Raw genomic sequence first — 25,789 nt, forward strand, 5'->3', positions numbered from 1 at the left:
ATATATTTTAATCTTTTTCATCTCTTCTGAAAACCCCACCACAATCCCCATCCCTCCTCTTCCACTTTGTGTCTCTCTCGTCTCTTCATCTTTTATTCACACTCGTCTATTGAGTGGATGAACATCAAATAAACCTCACCGTAGCCATTCTGAGGCTCGCCTGTAGCCTGACCACAGTTAGCCTCTCTCTCGCTCTCTCTCTCTCTCTCTCTCTCGCTTTCTCTCTCGCTCTCTCTCTCTCTCTCTCTCTCTCTCTCTCTCTCGTCTATAATCACAGCAGTATGAGTAGGGGGATGAGTGGGGTTAATCAGCCCATGAAGGGCTGTGGTTTCTGGGGGATCATTGGTCTGCTGGGACCCCTGGTCTGAAGCTTCTGAAGTCTTTGTCCTCCTCTGACAGGGAAGTAATTTAATAGCCTTTATAGTGTCCGATTTTAAATGTCAGTCTAGAGAGGAAAAAGCTGTATATCTTTCTCTCACTCTTTTTTTTATTTTTTTTATTTTTTATTGCTTACTTACATTTTCTTTATCCCTTTTCCTGTTCTTCTCTACACATTCTTAAAATATGATCTATTATAAAATATAAAATCTGACATATTATGAAAGTTGTCTTAAATATCTTATGCAGAGCTATGGCATTAAACTATAGGGAAAAAAAACAAATCAGTCACTTTGTAAAACATCTTACTACATTTGCGATTTATATGCTGAAATACTTTTAAATGGAGATCAATGAAGAAAGATGCTAAAACAAACTTCTGATGTTTATGACAGTTTGACGCATATTAAAAAACTAGGTTTTTAGAGATGGATATTCTGTTTAATAGGCCGTGAAGTCTTGACGTCTAATTTTCAAACATATGTTTTTCATTCTCGTTCACTGGACATTTTAGAAAGATTATTTTCGCCTAAGCCCTCATATCCCTGTTTTCATTCATGTCAATTTACATATGACAGATGTTTGTTTTCAATTGTCCTCATTTCTTTAAATTTGCATTTTTAAATAAAGTCTGAAATTTAGAGGGAAAGTTCACCCAAAAAGAAAATTGTCATCATTTACTCACCGTCATATCGTTCCAAACCTGTATTACTTTCTTTCTTCAGTGGAACACAAAAGATGATTTTTAAGAATGTTAGTAACCAAAGAATGATGGTATCTCAAAATATCTTCTTTTAAACACCACAGAAGAGAACAACACGAGGGATGAGTTTTTTTGGGGCAAACTAACCCTTTAAGTAATTTAATCATGCAAATATCCTGCTTTATACAGACACCTCAACTGTAACATTTTTGTGGGAGTGTGTGTGTGTGTGTGTGTGTGTGACAAAGAGGGGGAGTTGGGGAGTTTATTGTAAGCACTCACTAACAACATAACAACGTGTCTTAATTAGCCTGGGAGAGCGTGAGGAGGTGTGTGTGTTCGTGCGAGTGTGTGGTGTTAACTAAAACAGCTGTTTTTCTCTGTACCTCAGACATGGGCCATTTTCCCCTTTAAAGTCACCATGAAATCAAAATGGGCAATTCTTGTTTTTGTTTTGTTTTTTATTTTGATGGAATATTTCAGACTTTATTATAAATAATTTATCAATGCACAATTTTTATTTATTTTTTAAATGCATGTAATCTGTGTATATCATTTTAGTATTGTAATGTCTTAAGTGTAGTTGCCTATAGATGAACCCAGAAGAACTTCCCAAATCCCTGTAAGTGGTACATCAGCACCTTCCTCTCTTCCCTTTTTCTTTCTCACCATCCCTCCATCCCCCCTCTCTCTGAGAAGCATATGGTGGCACACCCAGTCTGTCTTTCATGTGGTGCCGAAGTGGGTCCCGAGTCCCGACCCCACCACCCCTCCCACTGAAGACGCCTCTGTACAGAGACAGCGATGCAGGCGTCCTGGTGGTGGTGGTGGTGGTGGGGACAGGTCTGAGTGATTCTGACCCAGAGTGATTCCACATGTGCCGCTCAAGGTTCTGTAACGAGGAGGAGGATGCGGTCTCACAGATCCACCTGGAACCCATCAGAACTGGCAGCTGCAGTGACACAATGACTTAACCAGTTGGTGATTGGCTCATTTATTAAGGCGGCGGGACTTATTCTTATACATTTTCTCCCAGTCATATTAATATGCGTGAACCATCATACAGTATACAGTACCATAGAGTATAGTTATACTCTTTATCCCAGACCTAGACTTTTAATCCAAAGAAGTTAAAATCCATCATAAAATATTAATCATTATCTGTTTAAAAACTATGAAAACCTAAACAATGTTTAAATTATCATTAGCCGTTTTAATATTTATTGTGTAAATGATTTATATAATTTAATTACAGCTACGATTTCACACCAAACAGTTTTGCTCATATTTTGCTCAACAGTGAAATATTTAATGTGTGAAAAATAAAGGGAAATACCAATTGTAACAATGTTAGATTCTTGAGGATAACTAATTGTACACGTTAAATATGCAAAGAGCAGTAAAGAAAATCAGCCAATTAGCCGTCATCAAAACTATCACATGGTCCTGAAGGACAGGGACACCCAGCCCACGTCACTTACTCTCTGTGCTCCCATCATATTTAATGGATGCTATTGATCTCTCACCTCTGTCCCAGAACTGGTTTTGGACTCATTTGTACATGCACTTCCTTTCTGTATTCCTTCTATAAAAAGCTTCTCATTCCGTGGCATTAAGGATGATGGGTACAGGGAGCAATAAGCTAATTTGAGACACTCCCACGCTATATTCTCTCTGCTCAGGGCTGACCCAGGACTGATGTGGGCTGGCCATGCCAAAGCAGCATAGCGCTGGAGTTGGAGTGGGTCTATATTTACATCATTCAAGCCCACACCCTAAACTCTCCAAACGCTTGAAATTATACTCGGCTTTGAAATGTGAAGAAGGAAGTTTGAATTTGGTGCTCGTTGGTTTAAATTGGGGTGAGGTTCATCCACTGTCTGCACTTCTCTATGCCTCTTTCATTCGTCCTCCCCAACTTTTTTTTCTTACACTGAATTCCTTTGTGCAAAAACAAGGAGCACCAGTCGTAGGGCCAGACATGTTACTGATCCTCTTGAGATCGCACACACATATCAGCGTCTGAGAGTCTCATGTCACCACTGATGCCATGGCTAAATATGTAGTTTGTGTTCTCAGTCGTTCGAGGAGCAGTTGTTTGGCCCCTGTCCCATCATCTATGACATGTTATTGACACTTGACCTATAAACTTTAGTTAATTCTATCATTGCTCCAATCTCCTGCTTCTTATGTTGTGGAATCGGTTTAATATTTCTGAAATGATAGCAGGTGCCTGTTGACATTAATTTAGAGAAGTAAACAATCTGTCAGGTGTGTCTGAGGGTTTTGAGGCTATTGTATTGTTCTAGTCATATAATATAACCTTGCACACACATAATTAAATGCCACACGTTATTTTCAATGTTTAATAAAAGTTAGATTCCGCTTTGCAGTGTAACGCTCTGAAAAGTTTTTGTTGTGTGGATGTTTGGCCCACGGATGCCACAGACTGGTGGATATTGCGCTCAAAGCTCTAATCTGATTGCCTTTTTTAATGCATGTTCTGGAAGATTGCTGTACATCCACCATTATTGGAATTATGAATCCACCTATATTAAATTGTAAACTGTACACATTGATATTGAAATTGTAGGCTGATAATAATTATTTTCATGGCTGTTAAAGGATAATTCTGGTATTTAGCACTTTGAGTCTCTTTTCTGGTTTGTTTTGGATGAACTAGAGTGGTGGACACAGAAATTTTGACGATGGGTCCTGTCTCGACTTTTTGACTCGTTTAGAATCGCCTTTGACCGCTTCAGAGTGGCTGTCTACTACGGGCATGCACGAACATGTCCTTAAAACAACCCTTAACGTTCGTTTTTCAAAACTGTGCAACTCACCGATTGGATAGTGGTGTTCGGGATGATTAAAAACAAATATATCGGCGCAATGTATGATTTCAATCCCTGTTATTTGCTATAGTGGAACTATTTTTTCAGATACCTCACAACCGCGTATAAACTTCCGCTCGATATTTGAGTCTGAAGCGTCTTTTCCGTGTCCGGTAGCGCAGTAATATCAACGAGCAATGAGTCCTCCAACAGAAATCAATGGGATTTTACAAAATGCCAAAAACACGACAGAAACTGTATTTCGCTACGCTACTTGTTTTGGAACATCAATGAACACCACTAACCACTCGGTGAGTTTCACAGTTTTAAAAACGAACGTTAAGGGTTGTTTAAGGACATGTTCGTGCATAACCGTAGACAGCCACTCTGAAGCGGTCAAAGGCGATTCTAAACGAGTCAAAAAGTCGAGACCCATCGTCAAAATGTATGTATCCACCACTCTAGTTCATCCAAAACAAACCAGAAAAGAGACAAAGTGCGAAATACCGGAATTATCCTTTATATAGTATTTTTTGATAACCTATTATTTATTTTGTAAACAAAGCTTTGTGCTTCACTTGTGTTGTAATATTTATGTAAAACAGCATTCACATAAAAAAAAGTTATAATAATAGTTTTTGCGTAGCCTGCCACCGCCGGTGGTGGGGCGGTTGTCAAGTTGATCGGCACAGCCCTATTCACAAATTTGATTTGTATCAACTTCTTAGAGACTTCATTTGTCAACTGTGTGTAACCTTTTCTCATTGTGCATCAGTTTCCTATCAGCCTCATGGCAGAGTCGGAGTCATCAGTAGTAAATCCATAAACAAATTATCTCACAGTGGAATCCCTTGTTGCTTTGCGGGCAGTGATGGGATGAGATGTGGAGTCTTCCCATGCTGCCGTTGGCCATAATGAGACCACAGGCACTCAGGACTATGTGAGAGTTGGTGCCTTCCAGCATGTGGCAACACTTTTTAGATTCCCCAAATCGTGTCTCTGCTTTAAACATTGTTTTGCACTCAATATTATTCTTTCATGCACTGTTCTCATGACAAATAGAAATGCAACTCAAGAGTCTTTTTGGAGCAAGTAATTAAAATATTGACTCACAAGAGTCTCATGGTCTAGTTTGGGAATTAGGAAATTAGGGGATTGGCAATGCATTTAGTAAAGAAAAATATATCGACATTAAAGCTGTGTAGAAATAAGTATAAAGATCCTTGGGTACCTGGTTTCGAGTCTGGCCTGGGTCATGTCCCAACCCTATTCTCCCTCTCTCTCCCTTTTACCATCCTGTTGCTTCTTAACTATCCTGTCAATTAAAGGCAAAAAAATACATTTAATAAAAAAAACTGATATTCTAAGATTCTTCAGACTCTCAACTCAGGGGAAATAATTTTTTTGCTGTGATTGAAAAAGAAAAAGTTTAAAATTAAGGAAAATTTTTATTTCTATTAAGTGATTTAAACATTACCAAAGGACTGTGCTTTTTTATGTATAGCGCAAAATATAATGAAATTACCCATACTATTTAATAAACACGCGTGCAAGTGATGGGTGAAGTGTAGGACTATTTAAAAGGATTATTTAAAAATCTCCAGAGCTTTCCATGGAGTCCTGTGCACACAGATTTCATATGGTCCTGGTTGTGGGTTTTCAAGTCGCTGTTACCTACTACCTTCACTAACCATTGTTTATGTTTAAGGAGGATGATTCTAAAAGTATAGGTTTGTGAAAGCCAAGTGTGGTTCTTAAAGGGATAGTTCACTTTGAAATTAAATTTTGGTATGTTTTAGCTTACCTCAAGGGCATCCAAGATGTAGGTGTCTTTGTCTTACACAGCCACGTCCAAGTGATCTGAGAGCGCGGGCGGGTATAGATATATACAATAGAAGTCGCCTTGGCTACGGCAGTTCATTGGAACGAAACCGTAGCCAAGGCGACATCTAGTGTATATATCTATACCCGCCCGTGCTCTCAGATCACTTCGACATGGCTGTGTACAAGAGGTAAAAACGATATAAATACTGTTCATTTTCTGACACAAACCGCTCGTTTCGTGTCTTAGGCCATCAATGTGTACTTACGATGGGGAATTGTTTAATTTGAACGATGGGGAATTGTTTTAATTTGGACTCTGTGCATGCTCTTTGAGACAGTGACCATCGACCTGCATTATATGACTGACAGACAAGAACGGTTTGACCTAAAAATATCAAAATTGAAACTACTGCGGAAAAAAAGACGCCTACATCTTGGATGCCCTTGAGGTAAGCTAAAACATACCAAAAATTAATTTCAAAGTGAACTATCCCTTTAATTGGCATCTATTCTTCCATTAAGAAGCTTTAAAGGGGTCATGAACTGGATTGTTTTATTATTTTATAATGTTGCCTGGGGTGCCCTTATAATGTTAGTATGATTTTTACATCAAAAATTGTCATAATTTAGAAATAAAAGGCATTTTTCCTGGCCTGATTTTAGCCTCTGATTTGAACGCTCTGTTTGAAAGGGCGTGTCTGCTGTGAGACTTCAGTGTAAACACCCACTGCTGTGATTGGCTGCTGTGAGACTTTAGTGTAAACGCCCACTGCTGTGATTGGCTGCTGTGAGACTTCAGTGTAAACGCCCACTGCTGTGATTGGCTGCTGTGAGACTTTAGTGCAAACGCCCACTGCTGTGATTGGCTGCTGTGAGACTTTAGTGTAAACGCCCACTGCTGTGATTGGCTGCTGTGAGACTTTAGTGTAATCGCCCACTGCTGTGATTGGCTGCTGTGAGACTTTAGTGTAAACGCCCACTGCTGTGATTGGCTGCTGTGAGACTTTAGTGTAATCGCCCACTGCTGTGATTGGCTGCTGTGAGACTTTAGTGTAAACGCCCACTGCTGTGATTGGCTGCTGTGAGACTTCAGTGTAAACACCCACTGCTGTGATTGGCTGCTGTGAGACTTTAGTGTAAACGCCCACTGCTGTTATTGGCTGCTGTAAGACTTCAGTGTAAACGCCCACTGCTGTGATTGGCTGCTGTGAGACTTTAGTGCAAACGCCCACTGCTGTGATTGGCTGCTGTGAGACTTTAGTGTAAACGCCCACTGCTGTGATTGGCTGCTGTGAGACTTTAGTGTAAACGCCCACTGCTGTGATTGGCTGCTGTAAGACTTCAGTGTAAACGCCCACTGCTGTGATTGGCTTACATGTTTGCATATGAAATGGCTAGTATTACATGTGGATGGACTTCAACTTCGGGACAACTTCGTTGTTCAGTGTAACACCATCATTGATTTCATAACGAGTTTTGGCAAGTGCCCAGACAAACTCGCGCTGTGTGATTGACAGCTTGGGCGATTTGGAAAGGGAGCGTTCTTTAATCGCTTTCTGTATATAATTTAATCCCAATTTAAATACGATTATTTTCATCCTACTAAGAGAAACGATGTGAAGTTGATCGTTTAGTCACTGATGCATAAACCGTATTGAACGACTTTGAGAGAAAGATAATCTATCTGAACTTGAATAATTACACATCACAAATCACTGATCACAGATCAGGCATTAGAATAAACATGGTTACTTACATATCTGTGACGTTGCTGGCAGATCCGTGTCGTAAAAGTCTGTTTGCAAAGCCTGTGTCGGAAATTGTGACTGATTTACTGATTTAATCAAGTTTAACCACGCATTCCTAATATTGGAATCCGAAGGAAGCTTATGCAGCGACTGTCTTCTTCCACAACCAGGCACTGCACAATATTTCGTAAACGGCATGTTTATTACTTGGTAGCTCGATCCGGTTTAGCAATTATCACGTAATCGGTGGGCGGGGCTAAACAGGCAGTGTTGAAGTAGGCGTTGATCTTCTTCTGCGGACGCGGTGTTTGATACCCTTTGACGTCATAGATCCCCACTTTGAAAAACCTGTCGTTCGCTGTGCCTGGTGTCAATAAAAGCTTTTATTGGACTAACGAAAAAATGGTTCTTCAGATTATTAAAATTCTCTTCATACTAAGATTTTTTTTTTTAAGAACTGAAAACTTCTTTGAGGAACCCAAAATGGTTCTTACTACTTCCATGGCATTGCTTCAACAACTACTTATGGAGCATTTATTTAAGTGTCTGAGCTAGTGTGACCCAGAAACCTTAATTGATAGCACAGAACCATTCTTATATCCCTACTAATTCCTCTATTCCTGCAATTAGCTGAAAAATCTTTGCTAAATAGCAAGATCCGGTGTTTTTTTCTTTTCTTTTTTGAGAGCCCCATGCATCTCTCCGAAGGAGCCTCTCCAAACCACTAGATTTTCTTTTGTTGGTTTGTTTGAGGCAAATTACATTATGAGCTCCATCACCCTCTTCAGCCGTTGATGTTTAAGCGTTTCTCGCCTAGCAACCGCAAGCCTCTTCAGATGATGCGTTATCTCCCTGGCAACCTGCCTGGCAGGGGTCATTGCGGTCAGGCTTCTGCGAACCCCTACACCCCCAATCCTCTCCCGGTGCGAGGCAGGCCCTTAGCATTGGGGTGTGTGTACGCGTTTAGAGCACGTGTGCTGTGGTGTGGAAGTGTAGAGGAGGTGTGTTTATGTATGTGTGTTTGGAGCAGTGGAGTGGGGAAGCGGGAGTGTTTGTGGAGCTCAGGGAGGATAAACGGACACGGTCATGCCTGTCAAAGGGATCAGTTTCTGGGGTTACAGGAAGAGGAGAAGCCCCTACTCAGGTACTGCCAGTGAGGGAGTTCGTTTTGTTTATTATGGGTCATAACTTAAGTGAGTACTTGTGATTTTAAGAGTGATTTACTTTTTTTATATATATATTTTTTTTATATATAAATTTAAAAAAAATGTGGATTGATGTTATTGTTTTTATTTATATTAAAGTGAAAGTATATGTCTATGTCTACATATTATTTAAATATTTCTGCATATAGTGCACTTACATTGCTGTATATATTGCTTTTGGTCTTATTTTGCCCAAACTGGCATTATTTTTTTTCAATGTTTTTTTGTTGTTGTTGTCATTATTATTATCTCTTTGAAGCCATTGTAATTTATTATAATATATTGCAATCTGTTATTTATAAAATTATATAATTGTTCATGCTGTCCTGCAGAAGTGGATTTATGCATCTCACTGACTCTCTTCTTTGTCCATGACTCCTCCCCTGACTCTTGATTGACAGCTGACACCTCATTGTGCAGTTCTGTGAAATACAGATTAGGTGCTACTGTTCTCTCCGGAGGAAATATTATCTAATGCAATATAGATCACATAAAAATGGTTCGACTATCACTAACAATCAATAATCAGGTGTTTTATTTATTTTGTGTGTGTTAGAGAGGCGGATGGAGAGATATGTTAGTGAAGTTTGTATTCCTGACCTATGTACTGTAGGCCTTTAACGACAGTTAGGCAGAATTGCGGGGCAGCTGTGGAGGGATGAAGTGTCTTATGTGTGGTCAATCAACTGATTCTAGAGGATTTACTTATCTTTAAACACACACACACACACACACACCACGACAGACAGACAGACAGACAGAGGATAGATACCCCTCCTCCAACCCCATTCCCTATGTTTCCTTCACACACACATGAGCGTTTTGGCAGTGTTCATTATCAGGTTTGCATGTCTAGCTGTGTCTCCAAAAAAGTGTTAGATTTGCTTGATTTTAATTCATTTTTAATTGGTGCAGAATTGCTACAAGATGAATTTGAAAACTGACATAACTTTTATTTATGTATTTATTTATTTATTTGTTTGTTTTGATTTGATTAGATTTTATGTATTATTTTAATTAATTATTTTTAAAAAATGTAATTGCTTTAATATTTTTGTCTGTGTAAAGAACATGATTCTGGCTTCTGTCTGCTGTCATTTGTAAGTCTGCCACACAAATAAAAAATTAAGAGACCCTTCCTCGGACAAGATCATACGTGGTCACAGGAGATGCATGGTAATACTGGTGTAAACGGCGATCTGTCTTTGGTGACCACTTACTTTGGTGATTGGATCACTTGAGACGCATGTTAATAGCAGGTTAGGGCCTAAATGATTATATAGCATACTTACTATGTAGACATGGCATTTTATGAAATAACAATGAACATAATAGTTGTAAAATGGTTTTAAAAAGGCGCTCACTAATTAGCTCGAGAGAACAATATGCACACTCAAATAACACAGGGAGACTTATGTGTAGAGTTAATTAATAAATAAGGTTTTGTTCTTAATTTATTTTACTTGGCTAATGAGTCTCTTTTGTCTCTCTTCTCCCTCAATGCTGCTGTTCCTGACTCTGTGTGAATTGCCCCTGCTGCAGGTGAGTCTTACAGTCTATATTCATTATATTGATTCAATATATCTGAACCTAATGCAAAACCTTCCATTCTTAAGACACCATGAAAAAAATAATTAAGTTGACTTTTATGACTGTAAGTCCATGTTTGTTAGCTTTGAGGCCATCTATAAGTGTAATTCTAAACGTTGAATTTGAGCAGATTTAAGTACATATTTAAAATTGACAGTCTTTGTCCTCCTGGAAGTTCGGAACAAGAACAAAAATATTGATGACTCATGCTGGACTCACTCATTTTGTCCAGTCAAATACTTTCTAGGATGAGAATGATGTGCCCCCTAATACACCCTATACTTTTGGCTAGCAATGACACCATCACATGTTGGGCAGTAACGATATGTGATATGAAACCGAAATCGCGACACTCAGATCCACGAACCTGTGTCGCGGTGTGAGAAGGCAGAATCGTGACACACTCCTTCCAACTCCCAGAGTTATCCTTCCCATCCAGATCCAATGCTACCACATCTTTAAATTACTATTGGTATTATTTGAAGTTAACATTATAAAATATGTAGACCTACACCACAAAACTAGTTGATGATAAATTCTTTAAAATTGGGCAGCGTTATGGATGTGACATTTTCAGTCAAAACTTGAAATATAAATTCTCAGAAAATGCATTTAATACTAGTATATTGAAACGTCTGTTTATATATCCATACTCCCTTAATAAAGAAGTCCAGACATTAGAAAAATATCAGTCTACTCTTGCGTCATATATTTAATATGAGGGAAATACACATGCGTTACGGACGTGACACAAAAAATCTTTAACTTTAAGGTGGCAAAATATTTTTGAGTAATCCTTTGAATTACACTGCGCAAACCAAAAGTAATACTACCCACCGTATGAAGAAGGGTTGGCTCTCCACAGAACATAAAATAAAAAATTTATTTAAAGGGGTGGTATAATGCCCTTTTCACAAGATGTAATATAAATATAATATAAATGTCCCCAGAGTGTGTATGTGAAGTTCTAGCTCAAAATACCCCACAGATATTTTTATATAGCATGTTAAAGTTGTCACTTTTTGAGGGCGAGCAAAAACGCACCGTTTTTGTTCTGTCCCTTTAAATGCAAATGAGCTGCTTCTCCCGGCACAGAGGGCGGAGCTTCAACAGCTCGTGTCCTTTTACCTCACACAGACATGCACTGAAAATTTAAAAAACGTTTAGCCTTTTATGCTCAAACCGAAGTTAGTAAGAAGTGACAACATGTAGACAACATTTCTGAATGGTTAGTTGATGAATTTATGTAGCTTATGTGTAGTTATCTTCTAGTCATTGATTAGCATATTCTGTCATTATAATCTATAAATCCTGTTCCGGAGGTGGGGTTTATGTAAATTTTAGGGTTACGGATTTCACTCTCCCGGGAGGAATGTCATGTAGTCCCTATCAGCCATTTGTTGTAGTCCTTAAAAAGCTATTTCTTTAAAAGAATATATCTCCCTTTGCTTTGAACGTTGAGCGTCGTAACTTTGCAGATCTTGTTTATGCTCAAACAGCAACATTACACACCAACTAAAGTTAGAAAAGTGAATTCATAATCAAGCACCCCTTTAATTTTTCGTGTTCGCATTTATGAGGAAAAAAACAATGTTACGGACGTGACAGTTCTCCGTTAAAGACGTGACCGCTCTGAAAGCGGCACTAAAAGACTGCTTTAAAACTTTCACAGAGACCTCAAACAGAAAGCACAAAGCCTTTCTTTAAAGTGAATTTCGTTTTGTATTAATTGTATCTTAATTTTAATCAATGTTTCATCAACCAATTGCCTAGATTTAATAAATAAGAAGTAAATATAGCAGACAATAGATAATCATAAGCTAAAAATCGTGATACGAACCAAATCGTGGGTTTGGTGTATCATTACAGCCCTAATCACATGCATGACTGTATGTCCTGCCTAAACTTTTTTTTATAGTCAATGATGGAAGTACAAAAAGGAAAACTGCTCCCATTAATCCATTACATGGTGTCTTAAAGATGGAAGTAGAAGGTCAACTTATTGTTGGAACATGCATGTTAAGCTGGTACAGTATATAAATTAGAGAAAAAATACACACCTTCACCTTTCCCAGTGGCATTAATTTGTCATTTTTAACTTTACAATTCAATAAGACATAATAGTTTTAATGGGCAGTTCATGTGCACTGATGCTGATGAAGTTTTTGTGTCAGAGCAACCACAGAGAGAAAGATGGAGGCTCTACTAACATGTATCACATGATCCATGATCCACAGCTCTGTGTGAGTGTATTATTCTTGGACCTCACAGGTCACACAGTGCATGATGAGGCCTGCTCTTTGTGAGCGGCTGTCCATAAAACTGTGGCGGATGATTTACACCCTGGTGCTATACCTGGGAGCGGGGCAGAGCAGAATGATGGGAATGTTCTAGAAACTGGCTTTAGAATTGGACAATGTCCTCAGGGTTGGGCCATTCATGAGGAAAAACACTGTCGGTGATGGTACTTGGCACTGCATTGAAGTTCATTTGTGTGTGAGATGAATGTCTTTGTGTGTGAGATGAGTCTTTAAAGGAGTCTTTAATGGAGTTTAATCAGCCAGTCTAATTATTAGATCAGCCCACCTGTGAGGAAATGTGAGGTTGGGTGTGAAATGATCCAGGTATGAGGTCATTATGAGAAAGTGAAGCTTGCGCCCCTATGTGTGTGTGTCTGTGTGAAAACCTTCAGGCTTGTTTCATTCTATCCGCGTTTCGTCTCGTGGGTTATTAACGCTCTCATATATTACTGTTCATATTATTACTCCTTGTTCTTGCCTGAGGAGAGAGAAAACTATCCATCTCTGTCCATAGTTTCACTCTCACTCTCCTTTCCTCCACCTTTCTCATTCTTTATTTTCAAACTGTCTATTTATCTTCTTTACTGTCCAAAGGGAATTGAAGTATTGGAAAGGGAGACTGCAACTTTTGTCATTTATAGACTCCCTGTTCTATCAGTAAGACCACCAAACCACTGTGTGCATATTGAAATCATATATATATATATCATGTAGTATGTATATCATATGGCATGATTCATTCCTCCAGTCTGCAGTTTCACATGATCATTCAGAAATCATTCTAATAAGCTGATTTGGTTCAATGTTGAAAACAGTCTTGCTGCTTTATAATATTTTTGAGAAAGTGTGATGCATTTTTTTCAGGAGTCTTTGATGAATATAAAGTACAAAAGAGCAGCATTTATATTACATATAAATCTTTTGTGACATCATAAATGTTTTTACTATCACTTTTGATCAATTCAATGCATCCTTGCTGAGTAAAAGTATTCATTCGTACTGACTCTCTCTCTCTGTCGTTAAAGTTAATCAAAGAACAAAGAGAACAGAGAAAAACACTCACTGCTCTTGACTAAAGAACTTTTGTAACTTTAATAAGGATTAGTCTATGTATAATTTATTTATTATATTTATAATTAATGCAGCGCAGACTGTTTGATAACTTTATTATTTAACACAGGTAAATATGATAATGTTTTGATGTACCCAAGTGTACCTAAAATAAAACGAGTTTAATATACAGGTTTGTAGATCTTAATTTCTTTTTATTAATTAACCACTTGTAAACTTATGTTCACTTTTCTGTTTCTTTTTTTTTATATAAATATAGGATTTGTATTAAATATATATTCATTGAGTCAGCTCGAAATAGAATTTAGAATCGAATCGAATTGAGAGCTTGCGAATCGAAATCGAATTGTAACATCTGAATCGATACCCAGCCCTAATCAACACCATGGAGTGCTTGGAGGTAGGCTGCCCTGGCTAATCTACCCATAGATAGCAATAACCGAGGAATTCCAAGATTTTCTCTCCGGCATCACGCGTCGTACAATCCAATACACCTGCGAACTTCAGGCGTGTGCATGTGATATTGTAACGTGCACGAGGGGGCGGGGGGGGATCTGTGGCGTGTGCACAAACTGTGATTGACAGTCAGATCTCACACAGCCCTGCGCTGATTGGACCAGAAGAACCGGGAGCGGTGGATTTTTGCTAAACAAATAACAGGCTCCAGGTGGAGGTGGAAGTGCAGGTTTTTTTTCTAAAACCAGCTGATTTATGTTGTTCTGTCGGAGCATAGTGTCGGTTTCAGTGAATGATGATCAAAAAAATCTTGCCGACTGCAGCTTTAAACCAGTATATCCACTTGCCATTGTGCAGCGTTTACTACAGTGAAGTTGACCGAGTGGATCAGGTATTCTGAGCCCGTGTGATTGAGTGGAGGCGGGGCTCATTTGCATAATCATAAATCTGCATATACTAAATGAAGCAAGGGTGTAGAGAGCATGATATTTTAGCTTGATATTGTCATTTTCTTTTCTTTTATAGGTTTAACAAAATAGCGTCAAAATAAGAATTAGAAAAATTAAAACAACGCTATAGTGAACGACTGTGTGAGAGAGATATTATGAGGCATGCAACTTTCCCAACGGTCTCTTCACACCTGTAGACAGATAAGGACCTGTCTGCCTGAAGCTATCTGTGTTTGAATGTCTAAAAGGGATATATCATGGAAAACAGGATTCCATTGCAAGGGAGGCACTACTACAAGGAATGTTGTTCTGGGCCCAGGAGAGAGAGGAGGCCCATACAAGTTTTGTTAATCTATAGTTTACATATAATCTTAAAGAAACAGTAGCAAACCCATATAGTCTGATTAATCCTATAGACCTTATCTAGCCCCGCCCCTTTTCAGCGCTGCGCTCGTTGTCTTTTGACTTGCGGTCTGTATTTTCACAGCGATTCTGCGTGTTTATTAATGAACGGCTCGTTTTAAAATCTTCCCGGTCGACTGAGATTTGTTAAGTCATCTGCTTTAAACATTACAGCCCTCATGATAACTTTCGTCAACTTTACATTAAGTAAATCCACTTCAAAAGCTAATTACTCCCGGACAGCAGCGCCATAGAAATATACAGAGCGACCGCAAAAACGGAAGTTAAAAGACAATATTCTAAAGATGGCGGCGCCCTCGTTTCTCTGGCGCATAAAGTCTATAGAGTTGCAAAAGACGATGGGAAATGGCTCAAAGCTAAATTGTTGTTTTTGTTTTTTTGGAAGAAGGTTTGATTAAAGGGATAGTTCACTTTGAAATTAATTTTTGGTATGTTTTAGCTTACCTCAAGGGCATCCAAGATGTAGGTGTCTTTTTTTCCGCAGTAGTTTCAATTTTGATATTTTTAGGTCAAACCGTTCTTGTCTGTCAGTCATATAATGCAGGTCGATGGTCACTGTCTCAAAGAGCATGCACAGAGTCCAAATTAAAACAATTCCCCATCGTAAGTACACATTGATGGCCTAAGACACGAAACGAGCGGTTTGTGTGAGAAAACGAACAGTATTTATATCGTTTTTACCTCTTATACACAGCCATGTCCAAGTGATCTGATCTGACGTGTGCGCAGACTGGTGCATAGATATATATACACTAGATGTCGCCTTAAAGACATTCGTTCCAGTGAACCGCCGTAGACAAGGTGACATCTAGTGTATATATATCTATGCACCAGTCTGCGCACACGTCAGATCAGATCACTTGGACATGGCTGTGTATAAGAGGTAAAAACGATATAAATACTGTTCGTTTTCTGACACAAACCGCTCGTTTCGTGTCTTAGGCCATCAATGTGTACTTACGATGGGGAATTGTTTAATTTGGACGACGGGGAATTGTTTTAATTTGGACTCTGTGCATGCTCTTTGAGACAGTGACCATCGACCTGCATTATATGACTGACAGACAAGAACGGTTTGACCTAAAAATATCAAAATTGAAACTACTGCGGAAAAAAAGACACCTACATCTTGGATGCCCTTGAGGTAAGCTAAAACATACCAAAAATTAATTTCAAAGTGAACTATCCCTTTAACATGTATATGTGGTCTTTCAGGTATGGCCTACTGGTATGGATTCTGCTCTGTGTCACAACTTCTGTCTCCTTGTTTTTCTCTGTAGCTCTGTTTGGTTGACTCTCTCTGTCTGTGTATCTTATCAGTCTGTGAGAGAAGATATGCCGAATGACTAGAAAACATTCCACTACACATTCTCTGCAGAGCTGTCTGTCTTTTTATTCTCATCATCTTGCTCCACAGTGAGGTTCCCTGTTTGTTTTGAGTCTAGTAATTAAGTTGTTCAAAATCTACTGAGTGTGAACATCTTCTCTTAATCAAGCACACATGCCAACAATTATTGTCTCGTATTGTGATATAAATCTGTTCTGACAACTGTGATCATGTGGCCTTTACTGGTTTCAGCTAGATATGGCACTTTCCACAAATATTTTATTTTTAAAACAAATCTCATGAACTATTTCTTAAAATTGTGACCAGCAAAAGTAATATATAATTTGGCAGAAAAACAAGTAAATAATCTTATTCCATTTCGTAATTTTTTTTGCACAAATTATGTTAAAGAAATAAATATCAAACATTTTGGTAAATATACATTTATTAATATTTGCTAAACAAAATTGGTCTCAAACTAACTCGAACTAGAAATTTAAATGTACACTTACAGCCTTCTGCAACCCATTCATTGTAGCAGGTTTTTTTCTTTCTTTTCATTATATACATTTTCTCTGTTTAATTATTATTATTATTAAATGTTTATTTAAAGTTTAATGCTATAAAGTCAAGAAATCAGAAAAGGCTGATTTTTAAACTATTATAAACATCATGCATTTTGGTAACAGGCTGGCAATTTTCATTAAAAATTACTGCAAAAATAAAACTGCATATTTAGTTGGATCTCATGAGGTTAAAGGTTAACCACCTCCATTCACTGGCCATTTGTTGAAAATATTTTTTTTTAAGAGTTTCAGACCCCTTTTTATGTCTTCTTCTTTGAAACTGCCATTTATATTCTTCTCTTCTTCAAAGTAAAACAAAGAGGCCGTATTAAGGTGAGAGTGTCAGTGAAGGAAGGACATGGGAAAAAAGCATGGAAAATAATTCACGCTTATTGTACAATGAAAAAGATGATTTAGAACTGATAATGTTTACCCCTGCATGGTTTGATGCATGACCAGCTTCAAGAGTGTTTAGGTTTTTAAAATAGGCATCGCCAGAAGTTTACAGCCCATTTTTGAAGCAATAATAAAGTGTAAATTGGTCTGTCATGAGGCCTTTTATGAATCTCTTTATGACGGGCCACAGACTGACATGGGTCATTCTCACATAAGGGTCGAGGCCGCATCCCTCATTAAAATCTCAGTGGCCCTCTGTCGCTCACGTTCCGCTGTCGTCTTCATCGGCGTGCGTCGGTTGTGTCTGACAGCTGGATGTGTCTGTGCTTGTGTGAGTTTTGCATGCTTCCCGCTGCAGAGGGCAGAGCGCCAGCCCTATTGTCACGGTAACAGACGGCTCTCCGCCATGCGTCTGCCTGATCAGCATAACACAGGCTGACTTTCTCTCTGCCTCTCTTTTGACCCCTCTTTCTCTCACCTCCTCTTAAATCAGACAGTAATGGGCGCGCGGAGAGCGAGAGCGTATGGTTTGCTTACAAAGGAAGGTGGGAGAGAGTTGTAAAGATCTCCTGCACTTCAACTTGGTTTATTTAAACAGAAAGGAGACGGCTGTAGATTAGCTTGAGGCCACGGTCCCTCACACTTCAGCGGCTCTTACTCACACTCTAGGCTTCTCTTTTCCTCTCTCCTTCGGTTAGATTAATCACCTCAGTTTCACAGTCTCACTGCTGAAGAAATTAGCCTTTTGGGTCACCAGGCTTTTTTGCTCTTCTCTTTGTATTTCATTCTTGTACCGTTCTTCTAAGTAATAATACCTTCACATTTCTTAAAGGGATAGTTCACTCTAAAATGAAAATTAAGTTATAAATTACTCACCCGCATGCCCTTCTTTCTTTTTATGGACCACAAAAAGAGAATTTAAAATAATGCTCATCCAAATAATGGAAGTGAATAGCGACCAGCCTCAAACCTTGTAAAAAAAGAAGCAAAAGTATCACAGATTGATCCCATGCGACACGAGCCGTTTATTCCAAGTGTTCTGAGGGTATACGAAATGAAATTTAATGTATTATTTAAAGAAAATCCTGACTTGGGCCATTGGCCTGTGCATGGCTACACGTTATGTGTGTTCGTGAGACTCTATTAGCGCCACAGTTGGGACACGTGTCCTAACTACACGCGCCGCGACACGATAAAAGGTCTCTTTTCCATGTTAATCAGAGTTTTTGTCCTGACCAGGCACTGGAACAACAAACACAAAGTGTGGCAATGATAATCTCAGGTACTGTTTATGTGCTTTATTTAATGTTAAAAGCGTGTAATGTGACTTTGAATATCATTTAGTGCTCCAGCTTTGTAGCTGTAAAAGCAACAATGGATAATTCACCTCAGATCTTGAAATTAAACAAATGGAAACAAGAAAGTTCAAACTCTGAACAAACAAGTGTATTCTTTGACAGATTGTTTTAGTAACTCAGTAGCCTATGTATTTGAATAATGTTTAAATGGTGTAATATTTGTGAATTTGATTATGTAGCTACTTGTCCATTTTCTTGCGATTGCCGTCAAGATTACTCTCTGGTGCACTTGCCACGAGACTCCGCCCACACACTGTTCTGATTGGCTGTGGGTTTTGATTGATTTTTACGCATCTCCCACTCCCAGTCGCGTCTAGTGTGGACAGCCAAATTATTTGTCGCTGGAATCTTATCGCATCGCGTCTGGTTAGGACACAGTGTAAGTCTAACAAATCACAAATCTTGAGGATATTTTCTTTACTTGCTTACTCAACTCAACTTTTAAAAACTTACTCAAACTTGAATGCTTTTCAAAGATTTGATGCCACCAAAGGACCATTTAACAGTAACAGAGTGAATCTGGCACTTCCCCACAAGTCATCATCGTGTTTTCAGGCTCCACACTGGTGATTTCTCCTCTCCGGAGAACCGTTGAGGTTTGTGGCGGGTTGCCAGATTGGCTGTCAACAGATCAATGGGACGTGTGGAGCCCTCGCCAGTTTAATTCTCCTCCTGATTGTGACTGTTTTCTGAGAGGCTCCCCCGGGGACGCCAGGTCTCTTAGTATGCTAATCCAACAGCATTAGATAAGCCCAGCTTTCACTCTCTTTTTAGCCGTCGCACAAACATTAAGACAAATGAGAGATTTTGTGGCTGACCAAAAGAAGTTGGAAAAGTCCTCACTCATGAAAAAGATTTTGCCTGCTTATATAACACAGTATTCTTTATCAAGGGACTGGAAATCTCAATTATTCAGATAAACACCGCCAAGAATAATCAAAGTTTTTTATTTTTCAAGTTCAAGTATTATAATAATAATTATTATTGTATGAATATATATTTATATAATTGCATTATTTTTTTATTTTTTTTAAATCTATTTTAAAGAATGCACATATTTCAAGAAAAACACAAAAAACACAAATATATGATTTTTTTTTTTTTAAATAAGCAACTTTTAAATATGTTTGGCAACTTAAAAAAAAAGAAAAGTATACAGTATATCCCTTTTGTTGTAATATTCATTCACATATTCTTTGGTAAATCACCATGTAATCAGAGAAATCAGACCTGTTCTTGTTAATCTAATGTTGGACTGAATTGATTTAAGGTTGTATTTGCTCAGTTTAGATCCGTTTGAATTATTGTAGGTGTTTGTGGAGCAGATCTGCTGTCCTGTTGTCATTCCCGTCCTGTGAGCTCACTGCGATGATCCTGCACTCCTCAGAGTATAAAATGCCCAAAGCGGTTCCAGCTATGCAAACACCCAAACACAAACGCACATATTCATACGTCATGGTTATGAACACGTTCATTTGCATGGCTGGCTGCATTCCCGTACAACAAGAAATGAGTGACATTTCCAGTATTTTTGTTAGCATGAGAAAGAGAGGGAGAGAGGAGAGAGATCACGGATATGTGATATTTTTTATGCTAAAACTAACCATTTTCTGGAGTTGTGGTTGAATCAATCATATGGTGTGTAATATGCTCAAGCCAATCTACATTTCTCAATGAATGTATAGTATTTTGTCCTCCGACACTGTAGAAAGTGTATAATGTGTATTTTATGCAGTGGTTTCCACTTGATCCAACCCTTTTAAAATGACTGTCAAATGTTGCAAAATATATTTGGTCTGATGAAGTCGAATCGATTCAATCATATTATATAATATTCATGACTTGCACAAAGCCATTTAATTTAGATGTTACCAAAAAAAGGTTTTTTTTTATTTTTTATTTTTTAAATGAATTTAACAAGCTGTACTTGTGCTGAATTCAACAAAACATGCACTGTCACAAACCTGGTCTCTTCTCATTTTAAAACTTGTTTAACAGCATGCTTTTAAAAACTCGCACAAAGCATGCGATAATGGCAACAATAGTTACCACACACATCCTTTTAAAACACATCTACACGCCAGCTGTCACTGTGACTAAAATCGTGGCTTAGGGTGGAGTAGATGACTTCTGCTGATGAGTAATATCTCCAGCTATACTGTGCATGATTGATGTTGTAATACATTAGTGCCGTAAAAGCAGTTGTTGGGAACTGAACGGAAAAATTCACACAGGCCTTTTGAAGCTGATATCTGGAACGGTATTTAGGGTTTCTTTGACCTTTATAGGCATAACATACTGAGAATATGTGGAGGATCACATACAATCACTCTTACAGTAGTCTCAGCCAGTGAAAGCTGTGATAAGAGTCCAGATCTTCTGCCGTCAGTCTGGAGCTCACGAGACTACTCTCACAGTAGCCTACAGCGTCCTCTTTTTCCAGGATGGCAAGATAGGAGGAGGAACAAGGAGCTGAGCTGCCCTTCTGGCCTGACGACACTTCTCTTTTTCCTTTCCTTCCTGTCATTCTCTCCCTCCCTTTAGCAGTCAATCCCACCAGTGACAAACGTAAGCAAAACCACTCTGTTGTGACATGACACACACTTACAGGAAGGGGAAAGGGTTGCCGACAGGATGGCCTGAAGAGCAGATGGAATGTAGACATCATCACCCCACGTCACATCACTCTATCAGACACGCACACAAACGCACATTTGAATAGACATCTAGATCAGGACGTGCCATAGACAAATGCATTGTTTTTTTATTTATTTAAATTGACATAATACAGTACTATATACTGACCCAGTCCTGACCTTTTTGTGCATTTGTCCACAGACATTTTTCCTCAACATTTTTTTTTAACATTTAAAAAAAAAAAAAAAAAAAAAAAAACTTTTATACAGCAAATGGATTAAATGTATCAAATTCTACAGTAAAGACTTTTATATTGTTACCAAAAAAAATAAAAAATAAAAATTCAAATAAATAAACTTTTTGTTCATTGAAGAAGCACAACTGTTCTCAACAATAACTATGTTTCCATCCATATTTTTATGTGCATTTTGGGATATCGCATAAACGCTGGATGGAAACACCAAGAATAAATTATAAAAGTGAGCATAAAAAAATTAAAAAAACGTATGCACTCAGTTGAGGCGGATACATTTTTATACAATAAGACATACGAATAAACTTTGATGGAAACACATTGTGACTGCCTCAACAGTGGATGCGATTGGATAACTGGACTAACCAGCGGATCAAATGTTGGTTTGATAATTTTGAAATGATTTTTTGCCGAAGTCTGTCATCATAATGATTTGGTATAATGACGTCCCAGAAGTATCTCACATGATGGCTCTCCTAAACACCAGGCATCTGAATGTAAGATAACATGACAGCGTTTATTGCCTTTCGTCTGCATGCTCTGAGACGCAAGTCATTTATGATGTTGGCTTCCCCGATTGCAGCAACTTCCATTTAAATTACAGATATTTTGTGCCAATTTCCCAGGAAGTGCCAGTTTTGTTCTTTTGAACACATGGGATGGAAACGCTGCTTTACTCGCATGTTTTATGCGATATTCCAATTTTGCACATAAGTTAAAGGGTTAGGCTTAGTTCATCCAAAAATGAAAAGTCTGTCATCAATTACTCACCCTCATGTCGTTCCAAACCCGTAAGACATTCGTTTATCTTCAGAACACAAATAAAGACCAAAAATATCTTATTTTGTGTTACGAAGATGAAGTGCGAGATGAATTCGCAACTTTGGATGGAAACATAGCTATTGATTATATTATGAACAGTTTCTTGGGCACCGAATCAGCATATTAGAAAGATTTTTGATGGATCATGTGACACTGAAGACGTAATGGCTGCTGAAAATATATCGAAAAAGATTTTTGTTCAAATAAATGAAGCCTCGGTGAGCATAAGAGACGTCTTTTATACACATTACAAAATCTTACTGACCCCAAACTTTGAGGTTTTGCTAATTTCTTTGGAAATAATTTCCCTCAAAAAGTATATACACGCCACAAACGACTGTCTAATTATAGTGTCCCATCATGTTCTTTTGTGCCTTTTTCCTGTCGCTTGTTTAAATGGCGAAATTTTACACTATGTACCAATTTCTTTATTTGTGTCAGTTTCACTCTGTTCCTGTGCTTTAAGCTTGCCTTTCGCCTAGGTTGTTTCATTGTGAGCCGACGTGAGTGTGTGTACACAAGGTCTGTATTGTGTTTGTCTGCGTGCATTAGTCATTAGGGAGTTTAAGCTCCCTGATAAAGGCTCTCGTGTTTTAGAGCTGACTCTATCAGGCCATCTGACTGGTTTTAGATGGCTTTTGTTTCTATTCACTGAAACGTCAACATCCTCCACCCCAAATGAGGAGCGCTGAGTGCAGGTTGGAGTCAGCTGCATGCTGGGGTCGCCTTCCAGGGGTGAGGGGTCAACACCTGCCTTGCTTTGAGCTTTAACATGTTTGGGCTCTTTGTAATAGGTTTTATTGGACTTCTTTTGGAAAGAGCTCATTGGCATTTTGTATATATTGTTTTTTTGGTGATTTTCCTTTTATTGTGACAGGACAGTAGAGAGATGACAGGAAACGAGGTGGGAGAGAGACGGGGGATGGGATCGGGAAAGGTCCACGAGCTGGGACTCGATCTCGGGCCGCCCGAGCGCAAAGGCGCTTCATTTCGGCGCACTGACCACGAGGCCATCGGCGCCGACGCTCATTGGCATTTTCAGTTTGACTTAAATTAATTGGCCAAGTAAATTCATAATGTAATTAATTGACAATTATCAGTAACATTCATGTTAAAGTTGGATGCACATGAAAAACATTATTTGTCATGGCATAAGATAATGTATATTTTCATGCATAATGCACAGCTGGCAGAGTCTTTTTATGCTTAATTTAGTCTGTAGTTTAGAGGAAAGATCTGTGTCCGTTTGGCCCAGAGTCTACACACTAAAGGCAGCATTTGAAACGTTGCAGCGCACCCTAGTGGTCAATAACTAAAAAAAATACAGGATCCAGAGTCTATATGGATGGACATATTTAAATGATTAGTAAGACTTTACAATTAGCTATTCATTGTAAGTTCATGTTTGCTCAAGTCCATGAAATAATATTAACAGATGCAACTTTTATATCAGTAAATGTTGAAATGAACATTAATAAATGCTTTAGATGCATTTTTCAGGGTAGTGCTTAACTAATACAGCTAAACAAATGGAATCGTATTGTAAAGTTATACCAAATTATTATTATTATATTGAAAAAAACATTTATTGTGTGTTTAAGACAAGCAGATGTAATTTCAGCTTAAAGGTATTGTGGAGGATTTTCTTTTTCCGGGTGGATCATCAAGACTATTGGTCCTCCTAAGTGTCAATCATTCTGGTGATATGTTTACGTAAGGCCGTCGTACGTGCTCGTCTTTTCTGCGCATGCGCACTTTCAGGTGTATATGTGTGGTACGGTTTCAGCCATTCATTGAAGCTCGCCCGTTCTCACCGGGTTTTTTCAAAATGTCTGAGGGTCGCAAGAGAAAAAGTGTCTACGAATTGTATGACAAGAAGAGAAAGGCCTCTGAAGAAAGAAACAAGACCAGAGTGTTTTTGGGAGAATATCTCACACGCTGGCGCGCGTTATAAGCACAGGTTGGGCTTCCCACTGATGCCTCAGTCGCGAAGTTTCTACTCGACAGGTAAAGTTTGGCATGCTATTTGGAGAAATCCATTTAAAATCACTGCTAGTAAAAGTTAATGTAAGCTATGATTAGCGATGCTAGCCTTTAATGCGCATGTGCATTTTGTCAAAAAGTGGAGATGGCGGTTCTTTTCTAAAATTCTGGAAAATCCTTCGCTATACCTTTAAATTATGTAATGGTACTAAATATACTATTATATTTTTTGCTCTATTTTTTTGTTATAGCCTGGTGGAAGTACAGTACTTACAGAAAGCATTGGAAACATGGTGCTTGTCCTCAGCAGACACTGAGCTCTGTTTCCATGAAACTTCCTCCTGTGGGCCCTGTGCTTGTTTGACACCCTCTCGGGAGAGATACGACTCTCTCATCCCAGTGATGATTCTTTCTACCAGTTATGAACTAGGTGAAAGAGTTTGTGGGCCGAGGAGAGAGAATTATTTCGACTGATAGTTCACCCAAAAGAAGGATTTTTAATCGTTTTTTTTTTTTTGTCCATACATTGTAAGTTAGTAGTCACCAAAACTGTTTAGTTACCAACACTCCTAAATATATATATTTATATGTACTTTTGAAGAAATAAAGCCAAAGACTGACATGGGGATGAGTAAATGATGAAAGAATTTTCATTTTTGGGCGAGCTATTCCTTTAATGACAATAACATTTGTCTAAATATACCACTGGTTTCCACATTGACCAGATTCATAGGACAGAGTGACTCAGAAACAATAAAAACAATCTTTTTTGGGGTGTTTTATGGCTTTTGGTTTCACGACACACACACACACACACAGACGTGCTTGGGGGAAAAACACACACGCTCACAGACACATCCTGTGGAGTACCTGCACGCCAGCCACTGTTATTGTGAACACTCTATAAACCCATTTTCCTCATGGACAAAATGACATGTTATAGTCTGAGAAGAGACCTTAATAGTGGCTCTACGCTATGAATTATAACATTGGGAATAAAGTTTATTGAAAACTGACAGACCACACTTGTGTGACACATACACTGCCATTCCAAAGTTTGAGGTTAGTAAGATTTTTTTTTTTTTTTAAATACAGTACAGGCCAAAAGTTTGGACACATTACTATTTTTAATGTTTTTGAAAGAAGTTTCTTCTACTCATCAAACCTGCATTTGATAAAAAATACAGAAAAAAAAGTAATATTGTGATATATTATTACAATTTAAAATAATTGGTTTTAAATTTATTATACTTTAAATTATCATTTATTTCTGTGATGCAAAGCTGAATTTTCAGGATCATTACTCCAGTCTATCACATGATCCTTTAGAAATCATTCTAATATGATGATTCATTATCAAAGTTGGAAACAGTTCTGCTGCTTAATATTTTTTCATAACCTGTGATACTTTAGGATACTTTGATGAATAAAAAGTAAAAAAAAAAATATTACAAAAAACTTACAAA

The 25,789-nt window shown here is 38.2% G+C and overlaps 1 protein-coding gene and 1 long non-coding RNA gene across 3 annotated transcripts in view; one reads left to right on the top strand and one right to left on the bottom strand.

Annotated features, from left to right (window-relative positions):
- Positions 1 to 25,789, top strand: part of nhsl1b (NHS-like 1b) — a 128,538-nt gene that overhangs the window by 28,887 nt on the left and 73,862 nt on the right. The gene's annotated exons all lie outside the window — the stretch shown is intronic.
- LOC309482865 lies at positions 21,601 to 24,433 on the bottom strand. Its single transcript, XR_014200408.1, has 2 exons — positions 24,276 to 24,433; positions 21,601 to 24,071 (listed from the first exon to the last, which is right to left on the bottom strand). It is a non-coding gene; the product is annotated as an uncharacterized lncRNA (long non-coding RNA).

This window comes from Leuciscus leuciscus, assembly GCF_965113295.1.
Source record: "Leuciscus leuciscus genome assembly, chromosome: 19".
Taxonomy (NCBI): domain Eukaryota; kingdom Metazoa; phylum Chordata; class Actinopteri; order Cypriniformes; family Leuciscidae; genus Leuciscus; species Leuciscus leuciscus.